This window comes from Phyllobates terribilis, unplaced genomic scaffold, assembly GCF_046119375.1.
Source record: "Phyllobates terribilis strain yellow unplaced genomic scaffold, ASM4611937v1 Scaffold_801__1_contigs__length_655404, whole genome shotgun sequence".
In the NCBI taxonomy this organism is placed as follows: Eukaryota; Metazoa; Chordata; class Amphibia; order Anura; family Dendrobatidae; genus Phyllobates; species Phyllobates terribilis.
Genome location: NW_027363561.1, coordinates 108,704 through 121,697, shown reverse-complemented (window position 1 = coordinate 121,697; position 12,994 = coordinate 108,704). Strand labels below are relative to the sequence as shown.

General features: G+C 42.3%; 6 non-coding genes across 6 annotated transcripts; all 6 read left to right on the top strand.

Moving 5' to 3' along the window:
- Positions 1–413: 413 nt before the first annotated feature.
- Positions 414–604, top strand: LOC141240197 (U2 spliceosomal RNA). Its single transcript, XR_012305485.1, has one exon. It is a non-coding gene; the product is annotated as a U2 spliceosomal RNA (small nuclear RNA).
- A 1,118-nt stretch (positions 605–1,722) lies between these two features.
- On the top strand, positions 1,723–1,913 carry LOC141240182 (U2 spliceosomal RNA). The gene has a single exon (XR_012305470.1). It is a non-coding gene; the product is annotated as a U2 spliceosomal RNA (small nuclear RNA).
- A 1,118-nt stretch (positions 1,914–3,031) lies between these two features.
- Positions 3,032–3,222, top strand: LOC141240181 (U2 spliceosomal RNA). The gene has a single exon (XR_012305469.1). It is a non-coding gene; the product is annotated as a U2 spliceosomal RNA (small nuclear RNA).
- Positions 3,223–9,618: 6,396 nt separating this feature from the next.
- LOC141240214 (U2 spliceosomal RNA) lies at positions 9,619–9,807 on the top strand. Its single transcript, XR_012305500.1, has one exon. It is a non-coding gene; the product is annotated as a U2 spliceosomal RNA (small nuclear RNA).
- A 1,112-nt stretch (positions 9,808–10,919) lies between these two features.
- On the top strand, positions 10,920–11,110 carry LOC141240191 (U2 spliceosomal RNA). The gene has a single exon (XR_012305479.1). It is a non-coding gene; the product is annotated as a U2 spliceosomal RNA (small nuclear RNA).
- Positions 11,111–12,228: 1,118 nt separating this feature from the next.
- On the top strand, positions 12,229–12,419 carry LOC141240269 (U2 spliceosomal RNA). The gene has a single exon (XR_012305537.1). It is a non-coding gene; the product is annotated as a U2 spliceosomal RNA (small nuclear RNA).
- Positions 12,420–12,994: the final 575 nt, after the last annotated feature.

Genomic DNA, 12,994 nt, shown 5'->3' with positions numbered 1-12,994 from the left:
ATAGGCTCTGAGCCTTTATATACCTGTGCACAGCAGCAGCCACCTTCAGTCTGCTGCTGGACAGCCAGCAGCAGCAGCAGCAGCAGCAGGAGAGGTATGTAATCAGCAGCCCTCCTGCTAAGGGTAGACAGCTGCTCGTTCCACCCCACCCCCCGCCTTAATTGGTTCTCCTCCCTTCCAACGGTGTTGAGGCGGGTGGGAACAGTAGGGGGTGAAGGTGCTGTGTTTAAAGAGGTGGAGTTATGCAGATCTAAAACGCGTGGATTGCAGCAGCAGCAAGCCGAAAAGTGCAGGCATGTAAGGGATCTAGAGGTTGACAACATGTCTTCTTAACGGGAGTCCAGGAGCTCATCTCCACAAATGGACTTTTCAGGATCCTTGGGTGGCTCCGTAGTTTGAAACCAATTCTGGTTATCGCTTCTCGGCCTTTTGGCTAAGATCAAGTGTAGTATCTGTTCTTATCAGTTTAATATCTGATACGTCCCCTATCTGGGGACCATATATTAAATGGATTTTTAGAACAGGGAGATGGAAAAAGAGCTTGCTCTGTCCACTCCACGCATTGACCTAGTATTGCAGTATCTCCAGGACCGGTGCACCCCTTCTTTAATGCAGTTTCTAAAATCAGAAAGAATTGAATTCAATGTTTTTTGTTCATTTTGCTTGTTTGTCGGATTTTGGGATGGACTCTTTGGCTTTGCTTTTCTTCTCCTCATTGGATTTTTCATGTTCAAAGTTGCAGAAGCCAGATTACAAGCTCATTTTGGTTCAACTTCAGCAACTGTGCATTGCATTGCCATGTAATGTAATGAAATGCTATCTTTCTAGCTCTCCCTTTTTACTTCCTTTTGGATAAACAGACATATTAGGCAAGCATTTTGGAGCTTTCACCTAAATAACTACAGGTGGTGAGATAAGCTGCACAATATAATTGACCTTTCAGTATATTGTTGCACACACACCATCGATTTAGCAAATGCCCTTGTTATCAACAGCAGCCTTTTAAACTCACCTGAGCTAACAGGTATGTGCGCTGGTTACTCTGCTGCGCTTAAAATTTCTTTTTTGGTTTGCTACAATGCCTTTTCTGAAACGTTGTCTCCCTCTGCTGGAACACTGACTTCTTTCATTTAATGCCTGCAGACTATAAAAGAGAACCCAACCCAAAAAGTTTGGTTGATTAGTCTGTGGCATTCTGTTAAACTGTTGCTTATGGCGGTCTCTGTGAGCTTCTCAGCGACATTCAGCCAGCCAGGTATCCTGCCTGCAGTAGATGGAATGTGGCAATGGAACGCTGGCTGCGCGTGTCATAATAGGCTCTGAGCCTTTATATACCTGTGCACAGCAGCAGCCACCTTCAGTCTGCTGCTGGACAGCCAGCAGCAGCAGCAGCAGCAGGAGAGGTATGTAATCAGCAGCCCTCCTGCTAAGGGTAGACAGCTGCTCGTTCCACCCCACCCCCCGCCTTAATTGGTTCTCCTCCCTTCCAACGGTGTTGAGGCGGGTGGGAACAGCAGGGGGTGAAGGTGCTGTGTTTAAAGAGGTGGAGTTATGCAGATCTAAAACGCGTGGATTGCAGCAGCAGCAAGCCGAAAAGTGCAGGCATGTAAGGGATCTAGAGGTTGACAACATGTCTTCTTAACGGGAGTCCAGGAGCTCATCTCCACAAATGGACTTTTCAGGATCCTTGGGTGGCTCCGTAGTTTGAAACCAATTCTGGTTATCGCTTCTCGGCCTTTTGGCTAAGATCAAGTGTAGTATCTGTTCTTATCAGTTTAATATCTGATACGTCCCCTATCTGGGGACCATATATTAAATGGATTTTTAGAACAGGGTGATGGAAAAAGAGCTTGCTCTGTCCACTCCACGCATTGACCTGGTATTGCAGTATCTCCAGGACCGGTGCACCCCTTCTTTAATGCAGTTTCTAAAATCAGAAAGAATTGAATTCAATGTTTTTTGTTCATTTTGCTTGTTTGTCGGATTTTGGGATGGACTCTTTGGCTTTGCTTTTCTTCTCCTCATTGGATTTTTCATGTTCAAAGTTGCAGAAGCCAGATTGCAAGCTCATTTTGGTTCAACTTCAGCAACTGTGCATTGCATTGCCATGTAATGTAATGAAATGCTATCTTTCTAGCTCTCCCTTTTTACTTCCTTTTGGATAAACAGACATATTAGGCAAGCATTTTGGAGCTTTCACCTAAATAACTACAGGTGGTGAGATAAGCTGCACAATATAATTGACCTTTCAGTATATTGTTGCACACACACCATCTATTTAGCAAATGCCCTTGTTATCAACAGCAGCCTTTTAAACTCACCTGAGCTAACAGGTATGTGCGCTGGTTACTCTGCTGCGCTTAAAATTTCTTTTTTGGTTTGCTACAATCCCTTTTCTGAAACGTTGTCTCCCTCTGCTGGAACACTGACTTCTTTCATTTAATGCCTGCAGACTATAAAAGAGAACCCAACCCAAAAAGTTTGGTTGATTAGTCTGTGGCATTCTGTTAAACTGTTGCTTATGGCGGTCTCTGTGAGCTTCTCAGCGACATTCAGCCAGCCAGGTATCCTGCCTGCAGTAGATGGAATGTGGCAATGGAACGCTGGCTGCGCGTGTCATAATAGGCTCTGAGCCTTTATATACCTGTGCACAGCAGCAGCCACCTTCAGTCTGCTGCTGGACAGCCAGCAGCAGCAGCAGCAGCAGGAGAGGTATGTAATCAGCAGCCCTCCTGCTAAGGGTAGACAGCTGCTCGTTCCACCCCACCCCCCGCCTTAATTGGTTCTCCTCCCTTCCAACGGTGTTGAGGCGGGTGGGAACAGCAGGGGGTGAAGGTGCTGTGTTTAAAGAGGTGGAGTTATGCAGATCTAAAACGCGTGGATTGCAGCAGCAGCAAGCCGAAAAGTGCAGGCATGTAAGGGATCTAGAGGTTGACAACATGTCTTCTTAACGGGAGTCCAGGAGCTCATCTCCACAAATGGACTTTTCAGGATCCTTGGGTGGCTCCGTAGTTTGAAACCAATTCTGGTTATCGCTTCTCGGCCTTTTGGCTAAGATCAAGTGTAGTATCTGTTCTTATCAGTTTAATATCTGATACGTCCCCTATCTGGGGACCATATATTAAATGGATTTTTAGAACAGGGTGATGGAAAAAGAGCTTGCTCTGTCCACTCCACGCATTGACCTGGTATTGCAGTATCTCCAGGACCGGTGCACCCCTTCTTTAATGCAGTTTCTAAAATCAGAAAGAATTGAATTCAATGTTTTTTGTTCATTTTGCTTGTTTGTCGGATTTTGGGATGGACTCTTTGGCTTTGCTTTTCTTCTCCTCATTGGATTTTTCATGTTCAAAGTTGCAGAAGCCAGATTGCAAGCTCATTTTGGTTCAACTTCAGCAACTGTGCATTGCATTGCCATGTAATGTAATGAAATGCTATCTTTCTAGCTCTCCCTTTTTACTTCCTTTTGGATAAACAGACATATTAGGCAAGCATTTTGGAGCTTTCACCTAAATAACTACAGGTGGTGAGATAAGCTGCACAATATAATTGACCTTTCAGTATATTGTTGCACACACACCATCTATTTAGCAAATGCCCTTGTTATCAACAGCAGCCTTTTAAACTCACCTGAGCTAACAGGTATGTGCGCTGGTTACTCTGCTGCGCTTAAAATTTCTTTTTTGGTTTGCTACAATCCCTTTTCTGAAACGTTGTCTCCCTCTGCTGGAACACTGACTTCTTTCATTTAATGCCTGCAGACTATAAAAGAGAACCCAACCCAAAAAGTTTGGTTGATTAGTCTGTGGCATTCTGTTAAACTGTTGCTTATGGCGGTCTCTGTGAGCTTCTCAGCGACATTCAGCCAGCCAGGTATCCTGCCTGCAGTAGATGGAATGTGGCAATGGAACGCTGGCTGCGCGTGTCATAATAGGCTCTGAGCCTTTATATACCTGTGCACAGCAGCAGCCACCTTCAGTCTGCTGCTGGACAGCCAGCAGCAGCAGCAGCAGCAGCAGGAGAGGTATGTAATCAGCAGCCCTCCTGCTAAGGGTAGACAGCTGCTCGTTCCACCCCACCCCCCGCCTTAATTGGTTCTCCTCCCTTCCAACGGTGTTGAGGCGGGTGGGAACAGCAGGGGGTGAAGGTGCTGTGTTTAAAGAGGTGGAGTTATGCAGATCTAAAACGCGTGGATTGCAGCAGCAGCAAGCCGAAAAGTGCAGGCATGTAAGGGATCTAGAGGTTGACAACATGTCTTCTTAACGGGAGTCCAGGAGCTCATCTCCACAAATGGACTTTTCAGGATCCTTGGGTGGCTCCGTAGTTTGAAACCAATTCTGGTTATCGCTTCTCGGCCTTTTGGCTACGATCAAGTGCTTTATTGCAGGAGATTGTGGTTGAAGGGCACTCGGGTACCCCTCTCCTTGGCCTGGCAGGATCGTCCACTTTGGTGGACTTAACCTGCTTGCTGCTATTAGGGAGAGGGCTTAGTCCCAGGGTAACGAGTTGCGATCCCCCAGCTTCCAGGTGTTTTTCGCTGCAAGAACACTGGGAGCGCAGATTGCAAGCGGCTGCAATTTGCAACCTTGTTGCGTTTTTCCATGGAGGTTGACCCTAACCTCGTGCCTCTTTATGCGAGGCTAAAAAACTCTATCCGAGTTCACTTCACGGTGGGTGGCTCGGATATGAGGAAATTAGGGTATGTAGTCCAGGACGTGCTCAGGAACCTTCTTGGCGTACAAAGGAATGATATTCTCTCCATCCAGGATTATCCCAGAAGAGGTGACTATGACATCACATTCACCGGAGAAGGTATTTTTAGAGATGTACTAGAAAAGTTAAAAAAAGTTGAAAATAGTCCTGTTTTGAAAGGGATACAAATTGTTGAGCACGTCCTGGATGAGGTAAGACTGGTTATTGTAAAAATATTTTCGCCCTTTGTTTCTGCTCCAGAAGTAATGTCATTTCTAGCAATTTATTTTAAAAGTGTTAAATGTATTGGGAAGATATTAAACGAATATAACATATGGACATCTAAGTGGAAATTCCTTGTGAAGTGTACAAGAGATCCAAATACACCAGGTGGTATACGGCTCCCCCCTGCCCGTTTCAAAATTGGGCAAACAAATGGGGATTTCTTCTTTTCTGGGATGCCAGTATATTGCAGAAATTGTGGGCGCTATGGTCATTCAAAAGAAAACTGTCATGTATCATGTAGAAATTGTGCTAGTGAAGAACATGAGACAAAAGAATGCCCTAAGGAAAAGAAATGCAGTTTTTGCCAGACTCCAGGTCACTTTTATTTTTCTTGCCCTCACAGATTTCGGGAAGATGAGCAAAAGGAGAAGTCCAAGATGTCCGACCAAGGACCAAAAGGTCAGACCACCCCTCAGGAGGAGGAACAACAACCTGGAGCCTCTGGAGACAATAAGGGCGTACCAAATAGTGAAGTGTCTCCAGAGTCTATGACAGGTAAAATACCAAATCCCAAAACCTGGCTGCAGGACCTGCGGGAGTCCAAAAGGAGGGCTGAGAAGGAGCAGAAGGGCACTACTGGTAAGGTCAAAAGGGACCGGCAAAAGGCCGACACAGAAGCCCATGCCCAGTCTGGGTCTCCTAGTGCTGAGGGCGCTGAGTGGATAAAGGTGGGTCCTAAGAAAAAGAAAAAGGGTGGTTCGGAGGAGGCAGCAGGAGGTGAACAGATGGACACTTCTCCAGAAGGGGACGTGGACGCTGGACCCTCAGGGGTTTCGGTCTCCGCTGCTACAGGTGGGGACCGGGATCTTGCTGCCTCTGAAGAGTCAGAGGCTCTGCCTTGTGCGCAACCTCCTCCTATAGGACGACCTTCTACAGGTCAAACAGGGGCGGCGGAACCCCTCGGGGACCCACCTGATGAGGAACTGCATGGCCAGCCAATGGAGACCCAGCGGGTTCTGCCAGCCAGCCCTCCGAGCTATGCCAGTGTAGCGTCGGGTTTATATAAATGTGGTAATCTTTCCTCCTCCACGGAGACTCTCGTGACGATACTATCAGATGAGGAGGGAGGCGCAAGCCCAGTGGTCTGATCAGGTTCATCGGACAGGTAAATCCGTTGCTCTTAGTTACCTAATTAAAATTTCTACATTTTCTAATGATGGCTGAACTCAAAGGTATTTCCCTCAACGTGAGAGGCATAAAATCTAACACGAGAAGAACTGCTCTTTTTAATTTTTTTACGTGTTTTACTGCATCTGTATTTTTTCTGCAAGAATGTAATATCCCACATGAAATGTCATATCAAAAATATAAAGATGAGTGGAAGTGTGGGCCATCTGTCTGGTCCGGATCGAATGCTGCAGGATCAGCGGGTGTAGCCATACTTTTTAAAGGGAACGTTTTAATTGATTTTATTCAGGAAATTTTACCAGGTCGTATTTTATTAGTGAAAGCTTTTATTGATGGTATTAGATGGCAGTTTTTAAATTTTTATGGATCCCCAGAGAAAAATGAAAGAGCCGAAATGCTTGATCTTTTACCATTATTTATTAATAACTCTGAACCTTTTATCTTAGCAGGGGATTTTAATTGTGTTTTAAAAGGTGAAAACCGGCGCTCCAGCTCTGTAAGCAGGAACTACGATAAAACCTCAGGTATGCTACATGATATAGTCAAAGATGCTAAATTGAAAGACATATATAAAGAGTGTCATAGTGACAGCACAGAGGACGCCGGTTTCACTTGGAGCAATGCTAATTGTAGCTCTAGGATTGATTTTATTTTTGGTTCAGATAAAACAATACCTGCCAAATGTGAAGTTTTAACTAATATATTTTCAGACCATAAACTTTTATCCTTTACCATAAAAGTAAATGACAACAAAAAATGTGGTAAGAAAAGCTGGAAAATGAACGTATCCCTTTTAACCGACCCGCAGATTTTATCAGATTTTATTGAGTTTTATAGGAAATGTAGAAAAGGGAAAAAAACAAATGAGACTATGAGTGTATGGTGGGATAGAATGAAAGTAAAAATAAAAGACTTTTTTATTAAAAAGAGTATATGTAGAGCCAAAGAAAAATATGAAGAATATAGAATTTTAAATACCCGCCTACAAACATTATTTAAGCTCAGAGACAATGGGATAGATGTACAAGTTGATATTTCAAACTTAAAAGAAGAGATTTCAAAATGGCTAGAACAAAAAGGAAAAGAGATAATTTTTCGTTCTAGAGTACAACATATAGAAGAAAATGAAAAGTGTTCCAGATATTTTTTTAGGAAAAATAAAAAAGAAAAAGTGATAATTGACCATATAGATGGTGAGAATAATATAAAAAATATGCTGGGTAAAGTTGAGGTTTTTTTTTCTAATCTTTTTAATGGAAAAAATATAGATAATAAATTAATGGATGATTCGCTGCAAGGACTAACAGCTGTTTTAGATCCCGCATCCCAAGAGTTTTTATCCCAAGTTTTAACGGAACAAGAAGTGTTAAAAACTATTAAAAGTTTTAAAACTGGAAAGGTCCCTGGTCCTGATGGCATCCCAATAGAATTTTATGTATGTTTTTATGATATTTTAAAAGATGATTTGTTTTATTTGTTTACTGAGGTTTTTAATAATAAGGTTTTATTAAATTCCTGGAAGAAAGGTGAAGTCTCCCTCCTATACAAAAAAGGCGATAAATCAAAATTAGAAAACTGGAGACCAATAACACTTTTAAATTGTGACTATAAAATAATGGCTAAAATTTGTGCAAATCGTCTAAAAGAAGTCATCAGCAAAGTTATTCATTCTAATCAAGTGTGTGGGGTGCCGGGGCGCAGTATATGGGACAATCTGAATTTAGTGAAAGACTGTATTGAGGATGTGAAAGACAGAAAGGGGAAAATGGCGATTTTATCTATTGATTTTGAAAAAGCATTTGACCGTGTCTCACACTTTTATCTTTTTAAAGTTTTAGAGAAAATGGGCATACCAGAAGGGTTTTTACTATCGCTTAAAGCATTTTACAAGGATTGTACAAGTAAGATTTTAGTGAATGGTTTTAAGACACAAGAGGTATTTTTACGGTCAGGGGTGAAACAGGGATGCCCTCTGTCCCCCCTACTGTTTATCTGTGCACTGGAACCAATGTTATGTGCAATACGCCAAAATAAACAGATATGCGGTGTCCCTCTGCCTGGAAGCGGTGGTTTGGAGGCCAAGGTTGTAGGCTACATGGATGACGTGGCGGTCTTGTGTACAGATGCACCATCACTTACGGCCACTCTCCATCAAGTGCAATCCTTTTGCCTAGCTTCTGGTTTTAAAATCAATTTTAATAAGTGTAACATTTTAAGTGTTGGGGGGATGATTTTACGTGATGTACCAATTAATGTCTCCGAATCCATTTCCATTTTAGGTATATCATTCACTGAAAATAATGATGGTTATAATAGTTGGGAAACAGTTACACAGAAAGTAAATACGAAAATATGTATGTGGAACATGAGGAGACTTACAATGGAGGGTAAAGTATTGGTTTTAAAGATGGTGATTTTACCTCTTTTATTGTATCTTAGCATGGTTTTCCCCCCGCCTGTTAATGTTTTAAAAAAGATAACCAAAACCTGTTTTACCTTCTTTTGGAACTCAAAAATGGAAAAGCTGAAAAGAGAAATCGTGATGAAATCAAAAGTAAAAGGTGGTAAAGATTTTCCAGATTTTAATAGGTTTCTTTTAATCCATCTGTTCGTTTACTGTTTTAATGCCCTTTTTAAGAATCACTATTGGTCCTTTTTTATGCGTTTTAATACAGGATTTTTTATGAGAAAGTTTGGATGGTATGAAGTTAATATTTCTGTGCCCCATGCTTTTAATTTGTCGACGCATTATGAGATTTTAAGGAAAATAGTGTCAGATTTTAATTTAGGGACTAAGAAGATAGAGGAATTAAGAAATAGTAAGAAACTAATTAAAGAAATACGTAAAAGTGAGGAAATATGTAATGTTGACAGATATGATGATGACAAATCTATGTCTATCTGGAAAATGATTAACGTTTTTTATCTTTTTAATGAACAGAGAGATCTGGCTTGGAGTTGCATGCACCGCTGTCTTCCTTGCCGGGCATTCCAATACAGAAGAGGATTTGTGAGGTCTGCCATCTGCCCAAGAGCCGGATGCCAAGACGAGGAAACGGTGGAACATCTATTATGGACATGTAATTTTGCAAAGGATTTCTGGAGAAGACTGCTCCCCCTACTGGAAAGGGTGGCAGACCTCAAGGACTTTACATATAAAACTGTGCTATACGGACTTATGGAATGCCCCACAATGGACCAGTACACAATGGCTTGGAAGACAGTGAACTGCGCCAAGTCATCTCTCTGGAAAGCGCGCAACATTGCTATTTTTAAACAAGATGTTTTATCAGTGAATGATGTTTTAAGTTTATGTTTATGTGAAATGTATACTTATTATTTAATTGACAAAAAGAAGAATGTACATATTTCCAAAAAATGGCTTGTTGACCAATGGAACCTAATTATTTAAAATCTTTGTATTTTTTTGTTTTGTAAATTTCATTTGTCTTTTAACGTTTGGTATTTGTGTAATTATGCTTGTAATTTGTTAAAGTTTTAATAAACGGTTTTATCCCTCTGCAGGGGATAGCCAAATTAAAAAAAAAATCTGTTCTTATCAGTTTAATATCTGATACGTCCCCTATCTGGGGACCATATATTAAATGGATTTTTAGAACAGGGAGATGGAAAAAGAGCTTGCTCTGTCCACTCCACGCATTGACCTGGTATTGCAGTATCTCCAGGACCGGTGCACCCCTTCTTTAATGCAGTTTCTAAAATCAGAAAGAATTGAATTCAATGTTTTTTGTTCATTTTGCTTGTTTGTCGGATTTTGGGATGGACTCTTTGGCTTTGCTTTTCTTCTCCTCATTGGATTTTTCATGTTCAAAGTTGCAGAAGCCAGATTACAAGCTCATTTTGGTTCAACTTCAGCAACTGTGCATTGCATTGCCATGTAATGTAATGAAATGCTATCTTTCTAGCTCTCCCTTTTTACTTCCTTTTGGATAAACAGACATATTAGGCAAGCATTTTGGAGCTTTCACCTAAATAACTACAGGTGGTGAGATAAGCTGCACAATATAATTGACCTTTCAGTATATTGTTGCACACACACCATCTATTTAGCAAATGCCCTTGTTATCAACAGCAGCCTTTTAAACTCACCTGAGCTAACAGGTATGTGCGCTGGTTACTCTGCTGCGCTTAAAATTTCTTTTTTGGTTTGCTACAATGCCTTTTCTGAAACGTTGTCTCCCTCTGCTGGAACACTGACTTCTTTCATTTGATGCCTGCAGACTATAAAAGAGAACCCAACCCAAAAAGTTTGGTTGATTAGTCTGTGGCATTCTGTTAAACTGTTGCTTATGGCGGTCTCTGTGAGCTTCTCAGCGACATTCAGCCAGCCAGGTATCCTGCCTGCAGTAGATGGAATGTGGCAATGGAACGCTGGCTGCGCGTGTCATAATAGGCTCTGAGCCTTTATATACCTGTGCACAGCAGCAGCCACCTTCAGTCTGCTGCTGGACAGCCAGCAGCAGCAGCAGGAGAGGTATGTAATCAGCAGCCCTCCTGCTAAGGGTAGACAGCTGCTCGTTCCACCCCACCCCCCGCCTTAATTGGTTCTCCTCCCTTCCAACGGTGTTGAGGCGGGTGGGAACAGCAGGGGGTGAAGGTGCTGTGTTTAAAGAGGTGGAGTTATGCAGATCTAAAACGCGTGGATTGCAGCAGCAGCAAGCCGAAAAGTGCAGGCATGTAAGGGATCTAGAGGTTGACAACATGTCTTCTTAACGGGAGTCCAGGAGCTCATCTCCACAAATGGACTTTTCAGGATCCTTGGGTGGCTCCGTAGTTTGAAACCAATTCTGGTTATCGCTTCTCGGCCTTTTGGCTAAGATCAAGTGAAGTATCTGTTCTTATCAGTTTAATATCTGATACGTCCCCTATCTGGGGACCATATATTAAATGGATTTTTAGAACAGGGAGATGGAAAAAGAGCTTGCTCTGTCCACTCCACGCATTGACCTGGTATTGCAGTATCTCCAGGACCGGTGCACCCCTTCTTTAATGCAGTTTCTAAAATCAGAAAGAATTGAATTCAATGTTTTTTGTTCATTTTGCTTGTTTGTCGGATTTTCGGATGGACTCTTTGGCTTTGCTTTTCTTCTCCTCATTGGATTTTTCATATTCAAAGTTGCAGAAGCCAGATTACAAGCTCATTTTGGTTCAACTTCAGCAACTGTGCATTGCATTGCCATGTAATGTAATGAAATGCTATCTTTCTAGCTCTCCCTTTTTACTTCCTTTTGGATAAACAGACATTTTAGGCAAGCATTTTGGAGCTTTCACCTAAATAACTACAGGTGGTGAGATAAGCTGCACAATATAATTGACCTTTCAGTATATTGTTGCACACACACCATCTATTTAGCAAATGCCCTTGTTATCAACAGCAGCCTTTTAAACTCACCTGAGCTAACAGGTATGTGCGCTGGTTACTCTGCTGCGCTTAAAATTTCTTTTTTGGTTTGCTACAATGCCTTTTCTGAAACGTTGTCTCCCTCTGCTGGAACACTGACTTCTTTCATTTGATGCCTGCAGACTATAAAAGAGAACCCAACCCAAAAAGTTTGGTTGATTAGTCTGTGGCATTCTATTAAACTGTTGCTTATGGCGGTCTCTGTGAGCTTCTCAGCGACATTCAGCCAGCCAGGTATCCTGCCTGCAGTAGATGGAATGTGGCAATGGAACGCTGGCTGCGCGTGTCATAATAGGCTCTGAGCCTTTATATACCTGTGCACAGCAGCAGCCACCTTCAGTCTGCTGCTGGACAGCCAGCAGCAGCAGCAGCAGCAGGAGAGGTATATAATCAGCAGCCCTCCTGCTAAGGGTAGACAGCTGCTCGTTCCACCCCACCCCCCGCCTTAATTGGTTCTCCTCCCTTCCAACGGTGTTGAGGCGGGTGGGAACAGCAGGGGGTGAAGGTGCTGTGTTTAAAGAGGTGGAGTTATGCAGATCTAAAACGCGTGGATTGCAGCAGCAGCAAGCCGAAAAGTGCAGGCATGTAAGGGATCTAGAGGTTGACAACATGTCTTCTTAACGGGAGTCCAGGAGCTCATCTCCACAAATGGACTTTTCAGGATCCTTGGGTGGCTCCGTAGTTTGAAACCAATTCTGGTTATCGCTTCTCGGCCTTTTGGCTAAGATCAAGTGTAGTATCTGTTCTTATCAGTTTAATATCTGATACGTCCCCTATCTGGGGACCATATATTAAATGGATTTTTAGAACAGGGAGATGGAAAAAGAGCTTGCTCTGTCCACTCCACGCATTGACCTGGTATTGCAGTATCTCCAGGACCGGTGCACCCCTTCTTTAATGCAGTTTCTAAAATCAGAAAGAATTGAATTCAATGTTTTTTGTTCATTTTGCTTGTTTGTCGGATTTTCGGATGGACTCTTTGGCTTTGCTTTTCTTCTCCTCATTGGATTTTTCATGTTCAAAGTTGCAGAAGCCAGATTACAAGCTCATTTTGGTTCAACTTCAGCAACTGTGCATTGCATTGCCATGTAATGTAATGAAATGCTATCTTTCTAGCTCTCCCTTTTTACTTCCTTTTGGATAAACAGACATATTAGGCAAGCATTTTGGAGCTTTCACCTAAATAACTACAGGTGGTGAGATAAGCTGCACAATATAATTGACCTTTCAGTATATTGTTGCACACACACCATCTATTTAGCAAATGCCCTTGTTATCAACAGCAGCCTTTTAAACTCACCTGAGCTAACAGGTATGTGCGCTGGTTACTCTGCTGCGCTTAAAATTTCTTTTTTGGTTTGCTACAATGCCTTTTCTGAAACGTTGTCTCCCTCTGCTGGAACACTGACTTCTTTCATTTAATGCCTGCAGACTATAAAAGAGAACCCAACCCAAAAAGTTTGGTTG